Here is a 26,785-nt window from a genome sequence, read left to right on the forward strand (position 1 = left end):
TTTTCCCCCCATCTTGATCGTTGTCTGTTTTAAAACCACAAATAAGCAGAATCCTGTGGCAAGGTTCAGCAAACTGAATTTGCCACATAATTAAACAGTAATACAGACACTTCCGAGGCAAAAGGGAAATCAGTGGTTACAATGGTTTAAGGAGAGCAGCAAAAGCAGCAAGAAATCATACTCTTGAATAAAAAGCCCTGAATACCATTTGTCACTGCTGCCTAATATTTAAGTGAGAGAGAATATTATTTTCTTTTATGTAGGTTTTAGCTAAATTTAGTTCGTGCTTCTGGGAATTCGGCATGTTCTACTACTGCTGTTAAAATTTTGTTGGGAAAAAGAAGTTTTGAAAAAACTGAAGCGATAGTGAAGGATGTGGAGGTAAGCAGAAATTTTTTTAATTACTGGAGTCAATACATCTTTTTTCGAAGAAGTGAAGCTGGAAGCTATTATCTTGGGGGGCAAATTTGGACAAGGTAATTGGCTTTGACCTTTTGCCAGATGTCTAACAGTTCTTTTTCCCCTCTCCCTTGCGTCCAGATAAATGTCATGCCTTTAGGTTTTTGTTCCCTTGTTCTGGTTTCAAGTGTGGAGCTGCTTATGTAGCTAATCTCTGCTTAAAATTATTTCCACTTCTAACCCCAGTAGGACTCTCTTTTGGGGTACTCAGACAGAATTGACATAATTGGATTTCTGCCTAGATACTGTATTTAGATAGCTTTGGAGATGTCATTAATTTGACAGCTGCCGTAGGAAATCTTTGTTTTGACTATTGTTACAGGGCTTGCAATGTTTCTATTGCATTTTCATTTGTAGTCTGCCACTGAATTGGCGTGATTAAAATGGGTAGAATAAGACACCATCAAATGTGTACAAGACCTGAAAGGGAGAAAATCAGTGCTGAAAACCTCAGAAGGTAGGCTGTTGCCAAATTTTATTTGGGTATTATGAGATTTTGGAATACCTAGTTATCTTTCAAACAGCAATAATAGCAGCGCCTGCGGCTAGGGCTGCTGTATGCTGCAGTGGAACCAAAGCTGTGTTAACGTTTCTCTTGTTGTCAACCTAAAGCAAAGTTTCTGGGGCAGTTCAGGCAAAAACTGCTTCAACAGTTTCTGATGATTCACTTGGAAGATAAAGCAGGTGTTTTGGGGGGCTCCGCTCTTGGGAAGTAGTGATCCTAGCAGCTCAGGCGTTGGTTCCTTTTCGTGGATCTGAGGTACCTAGTGATTTTGTTTTGACCTGCACATTGAAGGTACGGACTTTGGGGACTGCCGTTCTGCCATGTCCAAAGAGGACGGTCACAGTACCACACATCACAGACTAGCATGTACCACCTACCAAGTCAGGTAGGAATCAAAGCCACTTCTAAGTTCCAAGTGTTTGTCTTCCACTTACCTTTTGGCTCTTAGTTGTGAACCCCTAGTTATGGTAGTTTTGTACTTGAACCGCATGAAGTTTGTTGTTTTTCTTCAGTTGGGTCATCAGAGGAGACCCAGAAAAAACTTTAGATCTGGAATGCCAGTTTTTCCCAGCCTTTGATATACAAATATACTGGGACAAAAACGTCTTGCTCCTCCCAAGGAAGATCATTTTCATCAGCGCATTTCTGAATTCTAACACCAAGTACTATTTGACCATATTCCAGTTTCAGTAAGGGATTTTGTGTTGTGGTCTTTGGTTTTTTTCCCCTCCCTCAATTTTACCAATGGATTCCAGTTCAATGTCTGTTTATGTGAGTTCTGCAGCCCTGTGCTTTTCAACATTGTAAATGAAATACCGAGTTTGAATAAACAATAAATCTTTCTACTCTTTCTGCTGGTGGTGGTTGAGAGAGATTTTGTCAACTTGCTTGCTCAGCTGAAGTCATTATAGATTTCTTCACCTGAGGGCCAAGATGCCTGGACTTCTTTCTGCCACCCCTTCAAAGTGAAATGGCTCTCATTTATGCTGACAGTACTTCAGATGCAGTTTGTCTGAACTGAATAGGGCAGAGCTTGCATACTCTTCAGAATAAGATACTTTTCTTGGACAGTGATGCCTACAGCATCCTTATATACCTGGTGGCTGTGCACCTGGAGGAAGGGTAAAATCCAAACATCCTCAGCAAACAGGCTCAGGTGCAAGGAGTGATTGCTGTAGCTGTTGGCGATGACAGCTTTTACAGCAGGTGGGGAGTGCCCCGGCCAGGCCTTGTTCTATCAGCGTAGCATATCAAGTTGCTACTTTGCAGTTTGAGAGTTATCAAGAACTTTCTGACAGTGTTTTCCTTGAAGACGTCAGTCAGGATCTGCTCTGTGCATTTCTCGAATTCCCTGTATCTGCCTGGTGGTTTCAAAGACAACCACTGACCTTGACCTATCCCTCTTAACATCACCTTATCCGTATATTTTAGCACCGAGACAGTAGTGGCACTATTATTTCAAATTCAGACAGTGCTATGTTAAATGTACGCGTAGGAAAGATTTTCTTTGGACTAAGAAATAATGAATAACTTACCAGAACAGGAGCTCTAATAAGGATTGCAGTCAGCCTTTAAATTTGAATTGCCAGTGGGCTAAGTCTGCCTTACTTGACTCTACTGTATTAGTGATCTGTAGTCTCTCTGTAGCCCCTCTTACAGTCCATTTTCTGTCACATCTCACCCCCAAAGCAAATCTTCTCTAACTGTGTAGATGTGATATTTATTTGCTTGTTTTAAACATTAGTCTCCCTAGCCAAGAGTGGTAACCAGGCGTCTCTGCCTAGTGTTTCTCTGATAGAGAGTTAGCATTGCATCCTTCTGTGGTAGCTAATTCATCGGAATCTGTGGTTTTCACTTCTCCAAAAGGCATCTGTGAATGTCTTTTTCCAGTGGAGGTGTGCATTTTCAGTAATTTACAAGTGCAGATTACTAGATTACGGTAAAGAGTATATTAATGTACTGTTTGTAGTCATCTTTCACAGCCCTGAAATCCACAAGTATTGAATTAAAAGCTCTGACTCTAGTAGAGAGGTTTGGAAGAACGGCTATGATTCAGTGGGTCGTATATGTCTTTATGTAAAACATTTTAACGGCAAAGATGTAATAGGAAAAATAGATTTGTGAAGGCGCTGCTTGGGCTGATGAGCTGTTAACCACTCAGGTTCTCAAAGATTCTGAGCTGATTTTACTTAATGGAAAAGGCTGTCATTGTGCAGTTTTTACAAACAAAAAAATTGAAGTATCAATCAGGAAAAGGCTGAAGTTCCACTGGAACGCATTATTAAACTGTGTGTACAAAATACTAATTTCTAAAGTGCTGAAGAAAGTTATCTAACTATAAATGCTAAAATGTTTCTAAAAATGAAATCTGTAATTTGAATAATAAGGTATTCTATTAAGGAAAACAAAATAATTATCTTGTGTTCAAACCATGGCCTGAGAAGCTTGCTTAGTTAAGCATTACCTAAGGTTGAAGTCTAATCCTTTCCTTTCCTTAAAGATACCGTGAGACAAAGTTTAAGAACAACCTTGTTACCTATAGTTCCGTTTCTGCTTATCTATATGCAATTATAATTGGTAATTCAAGTCTTTCAGCATACATTTGTAAGGGTTCTTGAGGTGCTTAGAGCTGCCCTAAGCATAAATCAAGACCTTTGTTGCTTTTCCTATGTGGGCTTTAGGGATATTTATACATGCGCTTACATAGCCAGCTTGTAAACCCTTAAATAAGGAAAATTAGAAAGGTGGTGAGTTCCTATTCCTTATTGTAAACAGAAGAGAAAAAATTGGGGAATTGAGATAAAATGGAGTTTGAATACTTCACCTTTCACAGATGGCTCTTGAATAGGAGTGCTTAAAAAACCTGGGGCTATTTTGGTGGCACGGTACCTTTGTTGTGAGCCTCCTGCAGCTTGCAGAGAGTGACTGGACATGGCTTTCATTTATTCTGATGCCTGATTATCAGTCTGAAAGACAGGTGTGTGGGGGGTTTTGTTGGTCGTGGGTTTTTTGTTTGTTTTTGAGACTGCAATATTACATTTCCTCTCAAAGAGTTTGTAGCCTTGCTGGGGGTGGGGAGGGGCTTCCTGGCCTCCCATTCACGATTTCTCTACTCTCCTTCGTGGGTTTTTTCTTTTTCTCATGCAGGGACTGCCTTGGAAGTTTGCAGCTCAGCATAATCAAATTTGAATTAGGTCAATATCAGCAAGTATCAAGATGGAAAATCCTGCTTAAGCCAGGAATTAAAAAAAAATTTATATTACAGTGAGTTTAGGTAGTAATTTGGTATCAGTATTAGGCTTTTTACTAGCTTAGACTTTTGGGGGAAACTTCTAGCTGAGAGGATGTAAGAAGCGTGTGATTCTTCTTAATAAAATAACGTGAATCTGTACAGTATGTGTTGTAGAATTCTTAGCAGATGCAGTCACTAACAGATGTAACCCTCCTCATTTCTTTCCAATTTAAAAAGATGCTAGTCATGCATGTATTTGGATTGCAACTACAGAGGAAACTGGCAATGGAAGTTGGTTTTTGGAATTCAGTATTTATTTTAAACGCTGATATTATTTAGACAATCAACTAGTTGTGGTTCATGAGTAGATTGGGAGTTGGTGGTTGTGCAAGTAGATGTAAAAAATGTTCTTGCTTTTTGAAAACATATCATGTATACACCAGAGTCTGCAGAGGATATGCATTTGACTGCAGGAGTTAAATGAGAATATAGGTCAGCTTAGCCTCTTTGATTGCACGTGGTTAAAGTGTGAGCCATTGCGCACTTTCTCGAGCTGTGTTCCTCTCCCTACCACCCCCCAAGTATATGTTTATTTAAAAAAAAAAAAAGAAAAAAAAGTTGTTTGAGTGACCAATGATACATGTCTAATCGCTTCCTCTTCGATACACCCAGCATGGCCGGGAGGTGTACTACAGCTCTTGCATGCCAGATAGGGGCACGGAGAAGATACACAACCTCCTGCCCGTGCATTGTTCAGAAGAGACCTGAATTTCTTAGGCTAACCCTTACAGCCTCTGGTGATGGCTCCAAACCTGGACCGCTTAAAAAAGCCTATTTAAACACAGAAGTTTGTCTTTGCTTCAAGGGCTAGTCTCATTTTCACAGCTGGCATACAGGCTTAAATCTTTTCCAGCGTTTTAAGTATCTGGCAGTCTTTTCTGCATGCAAGGCAGTGAACCTGTTCTTGTGCCCCATTTCACTTGCTTCCTTGCTGTTACAGAACCGCAATCTTAAGAGAAGAAAAGCTTAGTTGTGTAGAGTATATAGCATGAAAGGATTTTAATTTTTTTGTTTGTTTTCAGAATGTTATACACATTGTAATGCAACGTTGCAATTTGCTGCCTTTTTGAAACCTTAAATACGATGTGAATCCAGTCTTGCTTTCTATTTTCTCCCTGTGTTTCATACTTAGTTTTGAAATGTAGTATTCAATGAATGCCTTGACTTATCCAAGTTAAAGAATAGTTGCGTATTTTAACATTACCATTTTCTTAGCTTTAGAAGAAGGTAATATTATGTTAGGTTTGTGAAGATATATATGACTACGTTAAAATACTAAGCTTACACTAGGGTCTTGAATAAACTTGGTGGGTTTCTTTTCCCTTTAAGCAAATTCAGGCATTGAGCTTTTGAGTGCTTAGGCTGATCTGTCTGCTGCTCTGTGGAACTGGAATGTGCTTGCCCAATTGTCTGCATAGTTAAAATATTTTGAACATAGGCTATTTTGATGTAACTTCATTTGAAGTATTTGCCTAATGGAGAAGTCTTAATGGAATACTTTAATAGCCCAAAGTGGTTACCTGCAATTGCTCCAGCGTATTTCAGTCAATTACAAAGGAAGGCAATATTTAATGTTGGAGTGGAGCTTGATGGTGTAATGAACTGGCAGATTGCCAGCTTGATCATCTCCACAGGAGAATTTGTATTAATATGATGCTTTTCATTTGTTCTCCAGAAGGTCACCAGTAATACGTCAATTGTTGAATTTTATCATAGTTATGGGAGTCACTTGAATGCCTTACCATTGGAGTTAAAATTCCCACTCTGTGCAGTACAGGTTTATGGTCAGGTCGTTCTTGTGTATTAGCATATTAAGTATCAAAGAGATTATTTTAGCTATTTCATGTCAGAATTTAAATAGGAGGTGGTCAGGTATTGGGAAGAGAGCCTGAGAGACTTGTCATTGAAATAGTCATTGTAAGGCTGAATCTGAATTTTAGCTGTGGGGATAAAGAAAATGGGGCACATTAGAGCTATTAGTGAAAGGAAAGGTGGTTAATAACTTTGGATGTTACTTGTAATATAATCATTACAAGAGCACTAATTTATTCTTAAGGTTGTAATCTTTGAAGATTACACAGTTAAATATAAGGTGCTTATTATATTAGATGTTACTGACACTTACCTTCTGGTGCTTGTTTGCAAGCATTAAGTTCAAACTTTTCTTTCTGACAATTCAAAAGTGCTTTTTACTGTGGGACTTGTATAGTCCTTCTCTTCGGAAGACCTTGGTCTAGAAAACAAATGAGAGCGACCGAGGTTGGTGTTCAAACGTAGACAAATTTGTCTTTCTACCTTGCATGTTTGTAATCACGTGTTCATCCAATTCCTCTACTCTGCCATTCCTGTTCCTTGTGTCGTCTTCTGTTCCTCTGCTCCGGGCCTCACGGTAAGCGTAGGATGTGAAGGCAGTCATGAGCGGTAAGGAACCGTGGCATTCTGCATGCAGCAGGGCTGACGTTACTGCAGTGGTATCGGTATTAGGATTAAGATGTGACAAATGGACGTCACGCTAGATGGTACAGAAGTGATGGGCACTGGTGATACCATGGGACATGACAGCCCAGCTCTGCGCCTCCATTTGCCTTGCTGCCTTTCAAAAAAAGTTGTTGACTTCATTTCCCAAGTTTTCTAGTGTTGCACCAGTTATTTTTTGGGTAAGCATTTGTCATGTGTGCTCCAGGGCTTTTGGAGGTTGATGGAGATTATCTTGTACTCTCAAAGTTTAACTATTCATTCCCCAGCCTGGCTTTGCTATCAAATACAGCTGTGCAGAGTCCTGGCTGGTAGGATGCCGCAGCAGAACCAGAAAACCCCACCTACAGTGCAAACCCTCCCCCTGGGGGCAGATAGTCCCAAACCCTAACCACTGTTTCCATTTACTGCCTTTGAGAAGAAAGATTTTGAACTTCTGTAACTGAAAGATTGTTTCAAGGAACATATTTAAAGTATAAGCGAATTATTTGCGGTCCGGGTTTCCATCCTGAGTTTGAGTCACTCTGCAAGTCACAATGTTGCAGGCGAAGCTCTGGGCTGCGGGGGTGTGTGATGGAAATCGGTTACTCTGCTGGGGAAGTGAGTCTTGGTGTGACTCGTAGCCGAAAACTTCCTCTGGCTCTTCTGTAGCAAAGTGAAGATTTTTACCAGTAGAAAAATAGAAAAGGAGGTCACAATGCGACGGAATTGAGCCCAGAGAGGACAGAGACCGGTCTGCATCGTGTGCTCATGTGTCTCTTAGATTAACAGAGTTTTATTTCAATCAAAGTGTTGGTAGGAATCAAGTTTTCTTGTGCACCTCCTTCTTCCTTTGACTGTTTGCACTAACACCATTAACATTCTGAGCTACTTTTAATGTATGTTAATTGAGCTGCGAAAATAAAACCATTCTTGCTGTACAGAAGGAAGTTAGCATTGTTATATTGAGATAAACACATGACTCATTATTTTCTTATGTGTTTAGGTGGAATTTGGACTCTTATTTTCCCTAACTGTACTTTCTCTCCAGTTGACTAATAAATACAAGGTTAGTTTTTCAGATATTGATGATTAACAGTACTGTTTTTCAGCTCACTTTCAAACGCAAGTTCTGTATGCAAATGTGCATTTGTGAAGGTGGAAGCAATAATTGAGAGAGGTGTTGGGTTTTTCTTTAAGGAACAAAACAAAACAAAAAAACCCCAAACAAAATCAGAAGCTTGGTACAGTACTTCAGTGGTGGATGGTAATGGGCAGTAGATGATTTGTGAGGTAGGAAGGAAAAAGAAAGTTTAGAAGATCTTGTAACAAAAAATGAAGTGACTTTTATTTTCTCACTTTTTTCCCCTTAATATTAAAAATGTTCTTGCATTATTGACAGGAGAAAAACATGTAGTACAAAACATTCAGCCGGTAGGAAAATAGATCTGCCCTGCCTCAGGATTTTAATGTTGCTTCATTTATTAAAGTATCTTTCCCATTTACTTGATATCTGTCCTATAATTTCAAATATAGAATGGTTTTCAGCGAGAACACAGTTAAGGGCAACTTAGGGTTAACTTAGGGCAGGAAAATTGATACAGCAAAGCGTGGTTGCCCGCGGTCTGCGTCTGCAGAAAGCTCAAAACCCAGGTCGGGTGGTGGGGCAGCAGGCGTTCCAGCCAGCATCTGGGCAGAGGAGAAGGGGGTAGGTCACCCTCCAGTCCCGTCTGCTCTCTGCTGTCACAGGCATAACTTCATTCAGGCACTAAACTGGATCAGCAGACTCTTCTGTTTGAAGATTTGCCCTCTGCCTCACGATTTGCCCTCCTCCGTTTTTTTTCCTTGTGTGTTTTTCAGGAGGACTAGTGATGCTCTGGCTCCCCTTGCAGCTGCTGGAGAGCAAGGGGTGAGCCACCAGGGAGCTGAGGGGCAGGGACTCTTTTGTGCTTTACCCCTCCCCCCCCCCCCCAAACAATATGTTTATGCTTAAATGTTTGTCAAACTGTGGTTTTAGTAGTTTTGTTGCTCCACTTATTAATGGGTGGAAGTCTAAATCTCACTTTTAAACATCTGTGTAAGGTATTTATAATACCTTTGTCAATACTTTTTTTTTCCCCTTTCATTATGATGCACGGAATCGTTGGACAAATTGCTCTTTTTAATGGAATTTCTTCACAGGATGCTTTTGTAGAGTGGCAACTGGTTAGAATCTGTTCAGAGAAGACTTTGAACAGAAACATTTGTGCATGAGTGGCCTCAGGTTGAGTAGGAGTTGTAATACATCATCCTTATGAGCTAGGGGCTGCAGCGCAGAAGACGCTCAGAATTTTCTCCTTCTTTTTGAACTGGATCTTAATGGGTTTACACTGCCTAAATTTGTCAGACATCCTATGGAGTTAGAAACGTCATTAAAAAACAGAAACAAATGTTTAAATACTTTGAGGTCTCTTCTGAAAGGTTACTTTTGTGGCTAGAAACACTTAACAGAACAATGGAGGCCGGGAGGGACCTCTGGAGGCTTGTGCTGTCCAGCTCCCAGCAGCGCTCAGGCCACAGCCGGAGCCAGGTCCAGAAGAATTTGAGACTCCCAGGAAGAAGGCCCATCACTTCTCAGGGGGCATGCGGCTGTGCTTAGCCACCCTTGTGGCTTCTTTACATCCAGCCAGAATTTCCCTTAGTGGAGTTCTCCAGCCCTATGACCAGCTTCACCGCCTCTGTCAGAGCTCACTCTTGTTGGGTCTGTATCTCTTGTGCCAGAGGGCCCCAAACCACACGCGGCAGTAATCCAGCTGGATTACACATGCAGATATGTGTGAGCGCCCATGTGTGGGTGGAAATAGTCATGTCCCACAAAACTGCTGGCTATGCTTTTGCTGATGTGCCTCAGTTTTCCACGTGTAACAGCGTTTCCCTTATCTTAGGAAGTATTAGCAAGTTAAACTGACTAATGTAAAAGTGAAGGAAACAGTAAATAACGGTGCTTTTGAAAATGTAATCTTTATAAAACTGGTCTGAATTTTTAATTCCATTTCTTGACTGATTTTTCTCTGTGTTGTGATGGCTGGGTTTGTAGTTACTTTCTTTCCTAGATGGTTTGGGTTGTCTGTGGCTAAATTGACCTTGTATTCATCGAGAAAAGTTAAATATGAAGATGGATTCTATTTATGCTAAACAGGTAGATCCAGTTAGAGCCATTCTGCCTGCTCTTCAGCATCTCTCAGGAGATTTTGGTAGTATGAAAACTAAATTACCTAGCTAAAGGTCTTCTAAGTTTAGTGCTGACACTAAAATATGTGGTGTTTGTTGTTTCAGATAGTGGTGTACATAACTCTGTTGGAGAGTCCTGCCTTTCACTGCCTGGATCCTTTTAACAGTGTGCCAACGGTGAGTGGTTCAAGTTCGGTAGTTATTTTCATAACTAAAGATAACGAGTGAACTGGATGTATTGCTTGGTTTTTGCTTTTATGTACTGTAGTACTTGTGTTTTTTTTTTTTTAAAAAACTGCTGGATGGATGATTAAATAGCAAGTCTTCTTCCTTCAGTGATCTGAGACAAATCGGTTTTAGCTCTTACTTTCAAAAAAAAGACAAGAAAAAAGGATAGGCTCAGACTATTAATTAAGCACTAGATATTGCTACCACTGTTTTTTGGCTCCTGTCTCCTGTTACCTACTGCTTTGACTTGGGACATTTTCCTCTGAAGGCGCTGTAGGCAGGACGTGGTAGTGTGGGAGGTATGGAGGAATAGCGGCCATCCATAGCCTGTGGTGGAGCAGGCTTAATATTATTCTTTGATTGAATTCTAAAAATGAAGTAATAGCTTATAAAGTATTGAGAGGAAAGAAGGTTTGTGGGTTTTCTGTGAGGGTAGAACAGAATTGCATTCAGTACATGTAGAGTATCTTCCTGGGCTGGCTCTGAAGACCTGAAGTAACCTAATGAAGCTGATGTTTTCCATAGGATTCATTTTGTGGTAGAGTCTGGCTTCTTTCTGTTAATTCATGTACCCTGTTGTCTGTTTCTAGAAACTGTAGTTGATTTCTGTGGCTTAGTAGATATTTATTAACAGAAACTTTTAATAAAATGAAGCCTCATTACAACTGTACCAAAAAAATAAAAGCAAAAAGGCAGAACACTGAATAAACTTTCAGCATTGTAGTGGGTGCAGCACGGAGCAGAAAACTGGAAATCTTAGTTTCATTCATTACTTTACCAGGTGGATTTATTATTTCTTACTCAAATTCTCTGTTTATACAATAAAAATAATGTTACCTTCTTCAGAAGGAAGTTATGAAGGCTAATTATTGACATTTTTGAGCATTCAAATTGAAAGCTATGTATGAAGTCCTCATGTGCCTTGATATTTGTTGTGAGTTCTGTTAAATACTTGTTCAATGAAGTGTTATCAGATGTTGAAATTAGACTTAATTTATTTAATAAAGTGCAGGTGAACCAGTTAGAATTAAAAATGCAATCCAGTCTTAAGCATAACATCTACCTATGTTTTTGCAAATGATTCAGTTTCCTTCAAACTGAAAAGGAAATTCTGAAGTGCTAGGATAGAAACTCTAAGGTGCTACAATTGGCTTTTGCTGTACATTTTCAAATTATCTGATATATGTCTTTTAAATGTAATAGACAAATTTATAACCCTGGCCTTTCCAACAGATCAGAGTATAGTCTTGACAATTTTGTATACTAATAGTGAGAAATCTTTTGTAACAATTTTCTGGAGTAGAAACTCCAGTAAGTTTTCTTTGTGTTTTGTGTGTCATGTAAGTGGCAAAATTAAAATATTCTTGAAAGGGCTGTTAATGTAAAAACAAAACAAACACACAATCCTAAAGCCAATGATTCATCAAACTGTAGGCTTAATCTTAGTAAAATTATCCTAATTTTTCTACTAAAATTTCTACTCAAAATTAAGCTTGTATTTTACTGACTATGGCCCAAATTTTGTATTTATTTCACATGTGTAATTTAAAACTCTTCAGAGTTTTATCTTCGGAATCTGTTTCTTGTCCTTTTTTATAATAGTTTTCAGTTAAATGTGCATCGAAAATAATTAAAAAAAAAAATCCACTGCTTTGTTCAAGGAAGTAGGTGTTTGGAATCTGGGTTTGGATTTAGAATCATCTTTATTTGTTAAACTTATTTCTGTGATATTTGGCTTACTGAGTAGTTTTTTCTTCTACCCTTTAAAACAGTAAGCCGGGGAGGGGAACCAAACATGCCCAAAGTGAAGGTGTTTACAGCAGATGAAGGTTTTGTATAAATAGATAATAGCTCACTGAAAGGAGGAGAGGAAGAACTATCTGGACATCTCAGTTGGTCAGTTGGCGGGGGGGGTAGGGGCGTCTTTCTTTTTAAAGTATGGGTACCCAGAATACTGGCTGTGTCCAATTAGACAACGCTTAATTTCAGTAACAAAATTAAATCTAACTTCTGTATTAATATTTTATGTCTCTTTCCGTCCTTTGTGTGCATGTTTCTGATGGACTATATTCAGCTTGGTAAAGATGTGATTCTGCAAAACATGGAGCATTCTAATGCCTTTCCCAAAGGGAAATGAATGCATAGGTGTAGGTTTGGTAAAGCCTACGCTTGAAATGCTTTGTTGAACCAGAACATAGTAAAGCTTTTGCCCTTTGAAAAGGAAATGCAATTGGCAATAGAATAAATATTCACAAATTACACTCAAAATGTTCTTAAACTTCACCGAACTGCGGATGATAATGAGTCCTTATAGAATTTGGTTGAGTCAGAACTACAGTGTAATTAGTATATGGTTGTCAAGATCTGCCAGCTCATCTTTTATCTAGCTGGGCAAACTGGCTTTTTTCAGTTGTTTGGTTCTCTCTCTCTCTTTCTCTCTCTCTCTCGTTGTGAGACTGGGGACCTGCTCACAGCTGCTGGAAAAACTGATCCTCCTCCTCGTTTAAAGAGGAAAAAGCACCACAGACACTTCAACTTGATGGAACTGTCTGCGATGCTGTATCAGAATATTTCTTGGTATTTTTCTGTGTATCAGCATGTTTGTAGTTGTTGATTTTTTGAGGAGTTTAAACCCAAGGAGAACAATACTATTCTTAGTGTTTCATACGAGTTAGTTATGGAAAATCTTGATTCTGACAGTAATTAAGAGGATGAAAGGTATGTACTGAGTGGATGTCTGGATTCCTTTCCCCTAAAAAGAAAAAAGTTTCCTGTAATTACGTCAATTATCCCAGGTGCCTAAAGTGTTGATTTTAAGCCTTTGAATGCACCTTTAGCATTACTTAAATATATTTACAGACATTTAGTATAATAAATAAATTTATAGAATACTGCCTGTTATATTAGTTAGTGGCATAATACTTTCTAACCTGTAAATGTGGACAGTAGGGAAGAACACTTTCATCCCACTCCTATGCCCCCATAACCACAGGTATACCCCCCAAATAAATTGATCTTCCCTGAATTATGTAATTTTAGTACTTTCTTTTTTAGATTTTTTTACTACGTTTTTTCTGTTTCTGTTTGTAGTAATTGTAGTTCTTTGCATGAAAATACAGGCATGCTTTTATTTACTAATAATACCAAAATAGTTTGAGAATCACTTGTCTATAATTTTTTTCCAGCTTTGAGAGCTTCAGGTGCAACTCAGGTTTGTAGATATCAACGGTACGTGTTATGGCCCACAAATAGCCTTTGCAGTATACTTTAACTACAATCTATATGGATTCCTCATCAGAGAACACTGTACAGCTTTCATTAATACATGCAAATTCAGTTCAGTAAAAATAAAGCGATGACCACGTTTTTCCTGGTGGAAGTAGTTTTGTTGTTTGATAGCCAGTGTGGACTTCAGCTGTCTTTTCATCCCGCATGTTAGTTTTTCTGAGCCAAAAAAAGCTTTGCCTGCTGAAAAGAATCTAGCATGTTGGTCATGAATATAGCTATGAGTTAAGCTATATATATAAAATAGGTATATATGAGTGAGCTAAGGTTAAGCTTGTGCTTGAGTATATTTATGAACTGAGCACAAAACACACAGGGACCAACCTTAGTGTCTTGACCAGTGTTCAGAGGAATACCACTGGCAGAACTGGTTACCGAGCCCCTACTTCTGTGGCTTCTAAATAAACATATCCCTGCGTTACACCAGGTTTAGTTACAAGATTTGAATACGCACTGCACTTTTGAGGGACAACTTCATGTGGCTTCGAGTACGATCTTGAGAAACTCTTCAAGATAGCTTATGCAGTTACGCTACATCACAGGGAGGGTGTCCTGAGATGCTGCACGCGTTAGTGACTTAGGCGAGTGTCATACACAAAGGCATAGGTCGGGATGCGGGGACTGGGAGCAGTCCTTGTGCCAGCTCCGTGTAGAGCGATGGGACTGTATGGGCACACTGTATGGGCACAGGGGCGGGTCAGCGATCCCAAACCCTCCTGAAGGAGGAAGCAGATTAGCAGCTGAGGCCACCGAGGTCACCGAGTTACTCCAAGATCTAACTGCTCCATAAAGGAGCTGTTGTCATCTCCTGCTTGCAAACGCCTCCTGGAGATCCCCTCGCCTCAGGTTTCTGAGGGGTGCCGTGCCTGTTTCGTAGCTCTTTAGGGCGACTGCTTGAGCCAGCGCTTTGCAGGAGCGGGCACGCAGCCAGCGTTGGTGTATATAAGATCAGTTGAAGGCTTGTTCCTCCATTTGATAATGGCTGGAAGGCAGTTCGTCTGGTGTGGAGGCTTTGAGGGAACTTTAAATGATTCATTGTTCATGTTAGAATTGGTGCGTAGTAGAAATACAGCTAAAACTGTAAACGTGCGTGTTTTCAGTAGTGCCCTTAACATATTCCATGTAATATCATATTCAAATGGTATGTATTACATCAAATGTATTATGATATTAAAAAACAGTGCGTCTTGCTGAAATACTGCCTTTTAATGAATGGGAAGAGACTGTACACACAATTCATCTTGTTTCATATCTGGCGAATGGTTTTGTGTGTGTGTTACCCAGAGGCGCTCGGGATAACTGCTGAAATTGGTGCATTTTACAGAACAGAAAATATTTAAAGGTGAGTGTGGTATATTTGCTGTGGAATGCTGTTTCCAATAACTGTTAATTAATCTTGGATTACAATTAGTGTTTGCATTGTAGTAACAAAGCTCAAATTGTACTAAACAGAGAGGACTGAGAAAATGAGCTTGTCCTGCTGTTTATTTTTTAAGCCAGTAGTAACACAAAGCATAGAATACCATGCATACAGATACAAACCTTTTACAGTCTATTTTTCTTTCCCTGATTTTAAGTTTGAGAGTCTCATTTTAAGACATCACAGGCTCCTTGCAGTCTCCTGTGTTTAACCCCTGCTTTCCTTTGTGCTCTTTCTTCACACCCTTTTGTTTCAGGGATCCCCTGCAGCTCTCATGTTATCCCTCCTTATTTTGGAGACTGTTGTCTGTGTCAGCTGCTCTTAGTTGCTCCTCATAATAGAACCTCTGTGCAGCTTATTTTCTACATGCTCTGTCACCTCTTTCCCTCTCCCCTTTTCTTTTAAATGAAGCTACTCCTGCTTTTTAATTCAGCAGCTGAATCCTTCCAGCAAATCCCCTGCTACTGTCATTGCTGCTCACACTGTTTTTTTCCTCGCTAGTCTGAGTGCTTGCATTTCTTTTTAGCACTTCTTTTCCCTGTGACCACTTGTTCCACTTCTTCCCGCTATCCTATAAAATTTACCTGTAGCTTGATTTTTTTTTTTTCCCCCAACATGAAACACTGACATTTTAACAGACCTGTTCCTATATGCAAGTTAAGTATCTGCCTCTGATGCAAGCAGGCTATCGCAGGTGATGTCAGAGAGATTCTTTGCTGAAGCAGCACGTAATTTGGGGGATCCGGATTTTCCCAAGAGGCTGATTTTGAATTCTCTATCTTGCACCAAAATCAGTAGTTTTGGTCCTTCGGTGCTTAGCACATTCCCTGATAAGCTGGGTTGTCTCATACCATTAGTTCTCAAGTTATCACATACCAGCCCAAAAAATGCTGTTGAATGAGGGTTAGACCTCTATTTATATTTGATCTCTGAATTTGTCTTTCAAGATTAAACAGTCAGAGTATTACTTTTTCTTAACTCTCCATCAAGATTACTGAATGGCATTTTCTACCAGCTCTGGATTTGTATAGGATCTGGAGAGGTCTGTTCTATTACTGCTAGAGAGAGTGCTGGTTTATGACGATGATCAAGGTGTTTGATCAGCTAAAGCATTTCTCTCAAAAGAAAAGGGTGTGACATCCTTTGGTTTACTTAAATGTTTTGCCTACAATGACAAACCTTGTGTGTCTGTGTATATATGTATGTTTATACAACTGGTTTTGAAACTAGCTTGTAAGCAAGGTTTTGACAGTTGTGCTCTTTAGAAATTGAATCTACAGTCAGAGGGATAATGGAATCTTGCATTCTCAACTGCTGACTTGCACTTCAGGCACTCTTTGGATGCATGGCTGCTGTAACATACTTTCTGACTGCAGTAAGTTACTGAAACTTTAGGAAGTCTTGACCTGTGAGCTGTAACTGTGTAGCTGGTAACACATCCTCGTGTGGCCAAAATGGAGGCATCCCATATGTGTGCTGGGTTTATGTCCAGTTGTCTGAGGAGCGGCTGCTGCTGTGTATTCTTCAGGAAAAAAGGTGACGGCAGAGAGATCAGTAGGTTGTTGTGACCTGCTCCCTGGCTGTGGTTCAGGAGAAGCAGCGGAAAATGATGTCACAAAAGCAGGCCACTGGTCAGACTAAGGATTCTGGCCTGTAAGTGGTGGCCGGGCATCTCCGCATCCTGAGTCTGTACCCTGACTAATTCTGTGGAATCCTTAAAAATAAGAGTAACAAAAACTGAGGACAGTATTTGATGCAATGACAAAGCACTGCTTACCTTTTTGGAACTAAAGATTGGTTTCAGGTTTGCATTTTTGAACCTAAATGTACTACACACTAGAGGAGCAGAAACAAGGCATCAAATAACACTTGAGTCCAAGACCTGTTCCTCAGTGCTTAATTTTCAACAAGGAGCTTAATAACAGAACAAATAAAATAAAAATGCTTGGTATTAGTCACTTGAAGCATTCGGAGGTTCTGTGATGCAGGAAAGGAAAAGGGATTTCTCCTGTAAGTTCTCCAGGGGGAGAGGAGATGCATGTGTCTCCCCCCTTCTCCCTATTCTCTTCCCCACCTTGAGGTAATTTGTGGATTTTTATATACTTGCTCCTACTTTTGATGAGTCAAGGGATTGTAATTTGCAGCTCCTTTCATACATTGCTCCACAGCTCCCAATATTTGTGTATGAATTTTCTTTAAAAAGTCTTTTTCATTGAGGCCTGATGCAGATTTGGTAACACTATTGGCTTCTCTTAGTAAGGTCTGATTTAGATAATGAAGACATTGTCTACTTCTGTTGTAATATTACTTACAACAGAGTTGTGGCTTGTCGCTCTTGAATTTTGAGTATAAGTCATACTAAGGTGGAAAAAGAAGCTGTCAAGTACTAAATATTTCGTGTGGCTCTCAACTAAACTTGTATATGAAACAATGATGGCATAATGACTTTTACTGAAACTCACTAGCAATATAAATTTTTAAATTAGTATTAATCTGGAAGTAACGAGAACTCTGTGGCTAAATTTACAAATTTCAGACCTGTGGTTTTCAACCTGTTTTTCCTTTATTTAATCTTGGTTCTAGTACAGATATTAATCCCCACAGTCTCTCTCCATGTTTGGAAATTATTTGGCTACTATTATTTCCCTTTCACGTTTATTGATGCATTTTATTGTTATCTGGTGGAAGTGAGGAAGAAAATGTGTCCGTGAGCGTGTGAGGATAGCACGTCTCATCAGTTCTGGATGAAAGGGAATGTGATGTAGCAGCCAAAGCCAAATGTTTAATTTTGAACCGATTTGTTTATTGCAGGGAGATTTTATTCAGAAAAGTGAGCTGTGGAGAAATTTCTGGCAGAAGATAAAACAGTAAGAGGAGACTTAGAGGAGTTTGGAAGGATTCAGTTTTGTTCAAGCACTGGAGCTGAGGGTGGGAATAAAGGAAGATGAGAGTCTGGCGTTGCCAGGCATTGTTGGTCTCTGTTGAATGTATATTTTGCTTATAGAAATGTAGACACTTCTAATTGCTTATTCTTGGTTTTGGGTAACTGTTTCTATGGAAAAAGTCAGATATTCCTAGTCTTTACCCGGTAAAAGTTTACTTTCAGAAGCTTATCTTTTTGAGCAGCAGTTCTGGTGCAGTGGAAAATCATGTTGGGGTAATCGTAGTGAAACAACTTTTTAGGTTGTCTGTCTTAAAGCCGTCTTAAAGCAGCTGACACCTGAACTGCAAGGTAAGAGTTCAGAATAAAGAGCATCTTCCTAACATGCTTATAGCAGCCTGCGTTCTCTGGAGCATGCCTGGCAGAAGGGTTTCAGTAAATCCCCTTTCATCCTTTTCCCCCTTTGGTGAATGGTGTTTTCTCTCTTAGTTTTGTGTCCCTCCCCTTTGAGGAATTAACAATGGCTTGCTGCTGTAATTGTGTGGCAGAGCACTCGCAAGTATTATTTTTTGGAAGAGGACTTCATTTGAACTGGAGGAAGGTATGTAAGAAATAATTTGAAATAAATGAATGCTGCCAACATTACAGACCAAAAATACAGTCTTGATGTTAAATTTAAAGCATTTTTAAGAGCTATAGGACAGGTCGTTCTGAAACCTGTTTTATTTGGAAAAGTGTGAGGGATAGAGTTTCCTCTGCACTTGTGTTTTGGGAGCGGTAAGAGAGGATTCCTGTCTTGACTCTGAAGAGCTGTTAGGTGGAAGGAGAACAGATGACTTTAGGGGGAGACTGGGATGGCCCTTTCTTGCCTGGGCTGATACTTTCCTGGTTGTGTAGCATTAGCACGTCAGTCAGTCTGACCGACAAGAGACTTGTGAAGCTGCAGCATTCACTCACATCTCATACAAGATCCAGGAGTGTCTCTTAAATTGTGCTTTCTCTTGGTACATGTCCTGTCAGGAAATTAAGAGGATAGCTTTCCGAGTAAGCTTTCAGTAATGGTTCAGTCTTCTTCAGGAAGATGTACAGATTTATACAGGAATAAATTTAATGGTATTAGCTGTTTCTTAATGAAAACTAACACTGTATCTTTCAAGCTGCCTCTTTGGTTACGTACATAAGCACAGAATCAAGAATGATATCTTGCGTCCAGTGATTTTTACCTGTACTATTTGAAGACCCTGCTTCTAGAAAGTAGCTTTTTACTTGAGAAACTTTCCTAGGTATGAAGAATAGGTGTTCAATAATCCCAAATTCAGGTAAAAATCTGTGGAACTTTGCCTTGAGAGTTAAATTGAAAACTATCTTAATATTTTTATGCACCTTTTTATATTGGGTAAAAATTCTGGTCCAGGTGACCTGGTAAAAAAAATCCAGAAGTCTTAGAATTTATTCAGTATTTGAAATGACAGTAAACTGGAAAGTTCACGGGAACAGAGTCTGGACAGGGCCCTTAAAATACTTAGTGCTCTGTGAGCTAGAAAGTTAAAAATTGTTTTAATACACACATTTTTCACATTTTCCTACTGTCATGAGGTAGATTGAATGGGTTTTTTTGTAAAGCAATTGATAAATAGCTTAAGACTATAAAGTGAACATTGTCTAGAAATGGACAATGTACTCTTTTTTTTTTTTCCTTAAACAGCTTTGGTTGGGAATAAATGCGTTCTTGAACTGAACAAACATCTCTTCCTCTTCTAGTTAAAAAGCGAATATATGGTTTTTCTATTGGGGAACAGAAGGTCAGCAGTTCAATTTTATTTTCAGCATTTTATAGACAGTTTAAAGTGAAATCCCTTGAAAAGTAGGTAGCAGTGTTTCAAGGGATTAGCAGTAAAACGTAGCAATCCACAGTGATTCTGAGCTTTGTCCTTCTGTGCGAGATCAAGGTTAAACTTCTTATGTCTGAGGACTGTTCTTTGTTTATACAATACATAAATGCACTAACACTTCCAGTGAAGTATAATTCCTGCAGACCATTGAATGTTTGAGCTAGGGGAAAAGAAGCAGCAGTGGAAGCAAATCATTCAAACGCCTTCTTTTTGAATCTTGAAAGAAATTCAAGGACGTCTCCTTTATAAAATTTCATGGTGATCACCGTATCCTGAGTGGCTGGCTGTTTTAATTTCAAGGCGAGAAGGAAGGTTTATTGATAGTGAGGATGAAAGTGCATGAACAGCGGTACACTTAATTTGTTCTTCCGCAGGGCATGTTTCACCAGTCTATCATATAGATATTACCTAAATGTCCTCCCAGTAGGGTGTCTGTTTTTTTTTCTATGATCTTGTGCGCTTTGCTCCCTCCTACTCCCTTTTTGTAAGGGATTGTGGAGCGGTTGGTAGGTGTAAAAAGATCGGTAGTTTTGTCTTGTCTAGACACCTAATGTACGTTGTACTTCAGGACTGGACTTTCCCCTCTCTTCTATCTTGTTTTTTTTTTGTTTTCATGTATTTCCAAATGTATAGGTAAGCTTAAAAGTTGTCTGTTGGGAGGAATGGAGAGATGACAGTCCAGAGCAACACCAACAAACATTAAGCTTATCCGTGTCTCTGACTTAATAGAAACACCCATAAACCAATGCGGAGATTTGGCCATTAATCATTGCTGCTGTTTTAGAGGCAAGATGAGGTCTCTTTTCTCAAAAGTTTCCTTTAGTGCAGTTGAGATGTTTATTAGCTGCGTGCCTTTTCTGAAACTGCTTTTAAAAGAATTCAGGAAAAGGTGAGCCGATGCTCTCTTCTGACCCTCTCGCTGTATTTATCTAAATGTGAGGCAACGTTTGGGGTTCTGTTGTGTTTACTTTGCAGCCAAGAAACATAGGCCAAAAAATCTGCCTCCTCCCTGTTTGTCTCATGCTCCTTGCAGCCAAAGGGGCTGAAGATGTCCTCTCTGCACAGTCTGGGTTTTACCATTGCTGTCTAGAATGTGGAAAACCGTTGCTCGTGATGGCAATGCCTTCAAAATAAAGCGAGAAGCCGCCTTTTGCCCCAATAGTGGAAAAAGTCACCGCAGATTGGGTCGTCCACAGTATTTGCATCTGCGTAGGCTGCTGACAGAGGCAGAACGAGAACGTGCAGCCGCTGCCAGCACCTGCCTGAGCCCTGCCTGCTGGTGGAGCTTGCAGCGACAGATGCAGGAGAGGGAGGTTGAGGGCAAATGGCAGAAACATGTGGGGGCTAAAGGCTGGAGGAAGGGATGTTAGCTGGCTCTCTGCAGTTGGAGTTGCTTTATATTCAGACGTGGGGGTTTTTTTTTCCTTTTTTCATCTTTCAACAGACTAAAACTTAATAATTCACACTTCTTGTGTTTTCTGATAAGTATATAATAAAAGGGCATGAAAAGATGCAATTTTGTATAGTCTTCAAGATACGGGGAAATACCTTCTTCCAAAAATACCATCTGGGTTGGATGAAGCATTAATAAAATCATCTAACTACAAACATTCTCTCTGTGTTTTCTGCCAGTACTGTCTGTTAATCTTTGTCCTGCTTTCCGAATGAAATAAAAATACACATTTCTTAAAAATACCCCCCCACCCCCCAAACGAGCTGAAATATGTTTGTTGGTTTTTTTAATCCCTTAAGGTTGTCCTTAACCGATTTCTTAATAGTCATCCCATGTTTATGGAAAGACTTGAGCCAGGTTTTTATTGTAAGTCCTTTGCCCTGTGTGTTGGTGACCATACTCAGTTTCAGCTTAGCTAAAGACCTATTAGAGTGTTTTCTCTGAAATGTCTGTTGTCATTATCTACCTTTTAAGCATAAGTAAGTTATAAGGCTCCTAACGAGTACTGTTAAACCTTAACATACGTTAATATAATACCAGCTTTTTCCTGCAGAATACCAGCATTTTGTCCTTTGAACAGAATTTTAAATTTAAATCATCTGTCAGAAGCTAAAAATGAACACTGCCTACTTTATAATAGGCATGCTGTTCCAGAAATGGTATAGAAATATCCTTTTCAAGTAAGACATCAAAAGATTTTTAAAAACTTAGCTTCCTGAAACAGCGGAATGCTTATCACATAAGCAGGAAAGGTAGTACTTAGTATTACATGTTTTAAAGACTGTCACATTGATTAAGCATTTGTTTCTTGAACTGCCCCAGACCAGGAAATTTTGTGGCATAGCAGTATTACTAATGAAATTAAAAAAAAATGAAATTGGGAAGGTTAGTTTCCATGAAGGTCACAACATGAAACAGACTGAACATTGTATAAAATTAGGGTGGTATTGCATGAATTAATAGAAGGCCAGAACTCAGATTTGTGTTCTTTCAGTGCTGCAGCAGCCTACCTTGTAACAGCCCTGATGGCTTTTTCTTTCTACCACTAGAGAGGCAGCAGGCTAAAGTATCTGCTACTTTCTTAAATAAACGTTAGCAATTTTATTCTTATCTAATAATATTTTCCAGAGTCTTACTGTTGTGACGGCATTGTGTCCTTTTCTTGCAACTTCAACTTTTTCTGAGACCCTATGCCTTGAATTATGAAGCTGTATTAGTCTGAATAATGGGCAGCCATGACTTGTGAGGTGACCTTGGCTTACAAGAAAGGAGGAAAGATGTGAGCTGGGGGATTGCCCTCACTGCGTTCGTTGTACTTGGCAGACTCTACCTTCGAGGGCATCCCCACTGCTCTTGCTTGGTAGACACTGGTGCTACACCTTCCTGCTGGAGTGGGCTTGGAGAGCTGGAAATGGCCTTGTCATCACCTACAGCCATCAGAGATGGCCATCGCTAAGATTCTGGGCTGCACGCAAAACATATGTGAGTCTTGCTGAGGAGATGCACGCTTTGTGATTATAACTATTCCTTTTCCTTAAATGGTGAGTTTACATTTTAAAAGATCATTTGAAGCAGTCCCTGCTTGTTTCACCTGGGCAGACTGATTCGTGTGATAGGCTTCATGAAAACACTGGGTGGGAAATTTTTTTACAAACATCCTTTTATATGTTATTATATAAACATATATAAAGTGAGATTTCTTTTTTGTTGAATGGTAAAGTGCTGTACTGGCTCCTTAGCAGGAAGGATGTGTTTCTGGGTGTTTCTAATCTGTATTCTCCTTTATTTCTTTGTGTGTCTTTTAAAAACACTTCTAAGCTGCTTAAAAGACAAAAAACAAGCTTAACTTTTGTGCTCTATTGGAGCTACGCAGAAATTCGTTACCACTAAACTAGTCTTGAGGTTTCCTGTTTGCAGTTGTTCTGTAACGCGAGATACAAGGCGCCGGAGTGTAGCTGCAGTTGTATTAGAGATTGGGATATCAGATATGTTGTGGGGCCGAGAGAAACACTGCTTAGAAGCTGTCGGAGGCATCCAGTTGAAGAAACAAAACCCCAAACCTCGCAGCATTGTGCCCTGAAACAATGGCAGGCGATACAGAGGGGAAGAGGGTTTAAGGTGTGCGGGGGCAGGCTGTTGGGTAGCATCAAGATGAAGTTACTTAGCTAGTACAGTTCTAAAGCACTGGTTAATTAAGACTGATCCTTCCCTTTTTTTGAAGATACACAAGCTGAAATTGCTTGTATTTTAGCAAGAAGAATCGTCTAAAAGAACCTAAAAGAACCTAAAAGAACCACACTTGCGGCGCCCCTAGAAGCAGGCCGTGGCAGGGCAGTCCCGCCTGCGGCGCACGGGCCGCAGCTCCTCCGATGTGATTAATCGTTCCACCGGGCTGTATCGCCCTCACGGTTTTATCTATAATTACTGTTTTTTGTCTTTCCCCCCTCCCCCCGAAGTGACGCACAAGGAAACCGAGTACTTTTGCACCTTGGGACCTGCCAGAAAGGCTCCTGGTGTCTGCTGAGCCTGCCTTTGAAGGCACCCCTGCGGCTGGGCCTGCCTGGTAGCTGGCGGTTAACCTGTCCGGCATGGGCGCGCTTGGGTAGATGGGTAGACCTAAATCGGGAGCTCAAATGAAGTGGAAAATGTACAGAAAAAATAGTTTGTTCGTGCCTGTCTTCCTTAAAACCCTTTTAATAAGTACTAATTGCACATCCACATAATCTGCTGGTATGCTGTGTGGGTTTTTTTTGGGGGGGAGGGGGTCCTTTGTCTTTTTCCTTTATTTTTCTTTAGGATTAGACTTCATCTGACTACTTGGTGGTGTCACCAAAGGACATCCAATTTGTGCTTTCAAATTAGTGGCACAATGGTAACTCTCCAGAACTTAGTTGTTGCTCCAAATTTTCCTCAGAGTTGATGCTAAAACTGTAAAAGCTTTGTGGACGGTTCTGCTATCTTGGGGTGCATTTGAAGATTAAAAGTGTTTAATTTTCTTACTTTTATACCCTAGTTAATGACAGAGAAGAAAATGGTTGTCACTGTAAAATAATCCCATAGTGTAGAAATAAGTATTAAACATTTTTTTTCTTACATCACATGCAGGAAACTTAATGCTCTGTCTAATTCTGTACTTGTGCTATTGCTAATATTTAATTTATTCCAGACGCAGTTTAATAACTTTTTATAGTTCTTAATGAGCTGAACTGCGCTTCTTTTGCTACCTTCGGTTTGCATGTCCTGACTTGAGCTTGTTGCTGTCAGTTTTTCCTTTTCAGAGAAAGGACCAGGGAGAGGGGACACAGAAAACCTCTAGAACTTTTTACATCACTTTTTAAACAGGATATTCTTTTAACCATATAATACTCTTTCATAAGTGCTGGATTGTGAGAGTAGGTTGGGAAATGTAATAAAACATTCCTCCTTTGCAGTGCATCCACTTATTTACATCTTTGTTCACGTTTATTCTTTACAGCTTCCACTCATCCTTGCTTTCAGATTTGGAAAACTGACCCTCCTGAAGTACCTACAGCGACTTTTATTGATTGTGTCTTCAGTTTGCGCATCAAAGTAAATTAGATAATAATCACTTGCACTTACTCAGCTATCACTTTTAGTTCAGTAGTCAATGCATCCTAATGAGACCTAATAGCGAAATACCCCAAATTAATTGTCAAGCTTGTGTTAAAAGAGCCAGCAATTTTAGGCAGCCCAGTTATGTGGGTTTTTTTTCTGCTCAGGTGTCGGTTTGACACCTCAGAACTGCATAGCCAGATGATGAATGTTTGGTCACTACAACTTCCTTTAAAAGAGGGGGGGAAGTATTCTTACAATAATTTTTGGTGCAGTGACCTCTTTCCAAAGAAATTGTCCTTTGGGGTGGATTGACATACATTGCATGCAGTATTAAAGTGTTAAACTGCAGAAGCAGTTAGCCAAGGTGGCCTTTATGTGATCCATCTCCATTTGTCTGAGCATCAGCAAATAGCCCATGTAACAAAGCATGGAGAGGTTTTACTGGTTTTAATAAAGGGCAACGATTTGCCATAATTTGGGTCAGCTTGTTTACTCTTTTTTATACCTCTGCATTTTGAGATTTTCTTATAGCAATCATTAGAAAGATGATGTTTTGCTTGGTTTAGGTTAACTTTGGCTTTTGCATGAAGGAGATGATATTTTCCTGTTTCTTCAAACATACATACTTTAAGTGTCAAAAATGCTGTGTTCTACTGGAAACAGCTAAAAGTATGTCCAAAAGGTGTATTCTTTTTGACATGTTTGCGTTTGAATTCACATTTCTGTTCTTTCTAATGCCTTCTGAGTCTTTGAGTTTGATGTTTTACTGATCCCCTAGAACCAAGTGAAACAATCTCAAATGTAGAGAGATGCACTTTTTTGAAATCTTTCTATATGTCAAAACTATTCATCCAGGCTGATTTAAAAAAAAAACCAAACAACTAACCACACCCCCCCACATGCAACAAAGAAAACAACTATAAGTGAAAACAAAGTTTCAAACCTCCTGAAACAGTAGGCTAACCAGAGATAGCATCTTCATAAATAAGAAAGTTTCAGGCTTAGAGTGTACTTCAAATGCAGTGATCTAATACAAGTTATTTTATTAATTACAGAATACAGTAAGCACATCTGCTTACTATGAAAGGAAAGAGGCCTTGATGGAAAAATACTTTTTTTTTTCTTATTTTCCACAACTGTGTTACCTTAGGGGACGAAATATTGCCTATATGCTATAGCTTACAAAAGATTAACCAAGTGGACACCAAATAGCTGGCCTGTCAGCAATGTGTGCTGCAGAGTTCAAAACCCATTTTAATTTTCAGAGTTTGGGGGCAGGAGAAGGAGAGGCTGTTCAGCCCTCAAATCTTAGAGGAAACCGTGATATGTCATTAGTTATCTTTTCTTTCTCCGAAGACAATTAACTAAATATTGTATAGTAATTATGTCTTATGTAATACCGTATAGCAATTATGTGGTTTATGCTCATCAGTGTCATGTAAAAGCCTCCGTATCAATTTAGTACCTTTCTTTCAGTGTGTCTTAGGAGGACATCCATTTCTAGAACACTCTGTTATATCAATTGTCACTTCATAAAATTTTTGCTTGTTCCCTTGGTGAGGGATTAAATTTCAAGCATTACTGTCAGTCATTTTTCAGCCATGTTTCTTTTTTGCAAAATGAATTGTGAACGGAGAGAGCAACTGCTTGTTTTCTCACTGTGTCTTTAAAGCTCCACCGTACCTCCTGTTTGCACTATCTGAAAGGCAGTCGTATCCCTGACATAACCCTGGGTCTTCCTCCTAAAGGCAAGAAGAGATGCTGCTTTTCTGCCCATTGGGTCAGGGCATTAAACTAGTGGGAGTGTTAACTTATGTCAGTCTCTAGGAGAAGATTCCAGTTCAGGTGACATGCTGGAATGGATCCCTTCTTATTTATCATTGTGGGAGAAAGACTTATGGGGGGTGGGGAGTGGGAAATAATCCGGGCATGGTAAAAGAAAATGAGATCTGAGTAACGATTATATATAGTTTGATATTTAAATTAACATCAACTGAGCAAATATTTCATGTAAAAAATCACTAGCAGATTTACAAGTTTGTGGGAGCAAATTCTCTTAAGTTCCTCTATATTTAAGCTTCCATAATCTTGAATATTGTTTTAAGCATTGGTTCAAAATGGCATAGATGG

General features: G+C 39.5%; 1 protein-coding gene across 3 annotated transcripts in view; it reads left to right on the forward strand.

Moving 5' to 3' along the window:
• The window catches only part of NCK2 (NCK adaptor protein 2), an 87,598-nt gene that overhangs the window by 23,747 nt on the left and 37,066 nt on the right, over window positions 1-26,785 (forward strand). For 2 of the 3 annotated variants that reach the window (XM_075136185.1, XM_075136176.1), the window contains exon 2: window positions 10,026-10,097. The gene's annotated coding sequence lies outside the window, so the exon portion shown is untranslated. Of the gene's footprint in view, window positions 1-7,757; window positions 7,780-10,025; window positions 10,098-26,785 lie in introns of those variants that run through there. The other variant, XM_075136194.1, reaches the window with a different exon arrangement.

This window comes from Calonectris borealis, chromosome 1 (assembly GCF_964195595.1).
Source record: "Calonectris borealis chromosome 1, bCalBor7.hap1.2, whole genome shotgun sequence".
Classification (NCBI taxonomy): domain Eukaryota; kingdom Metazoa; phylum Chordata; class Aves; order Procellariiformes; family Procellariidae; genus Calonectris; species Calonectris borealis.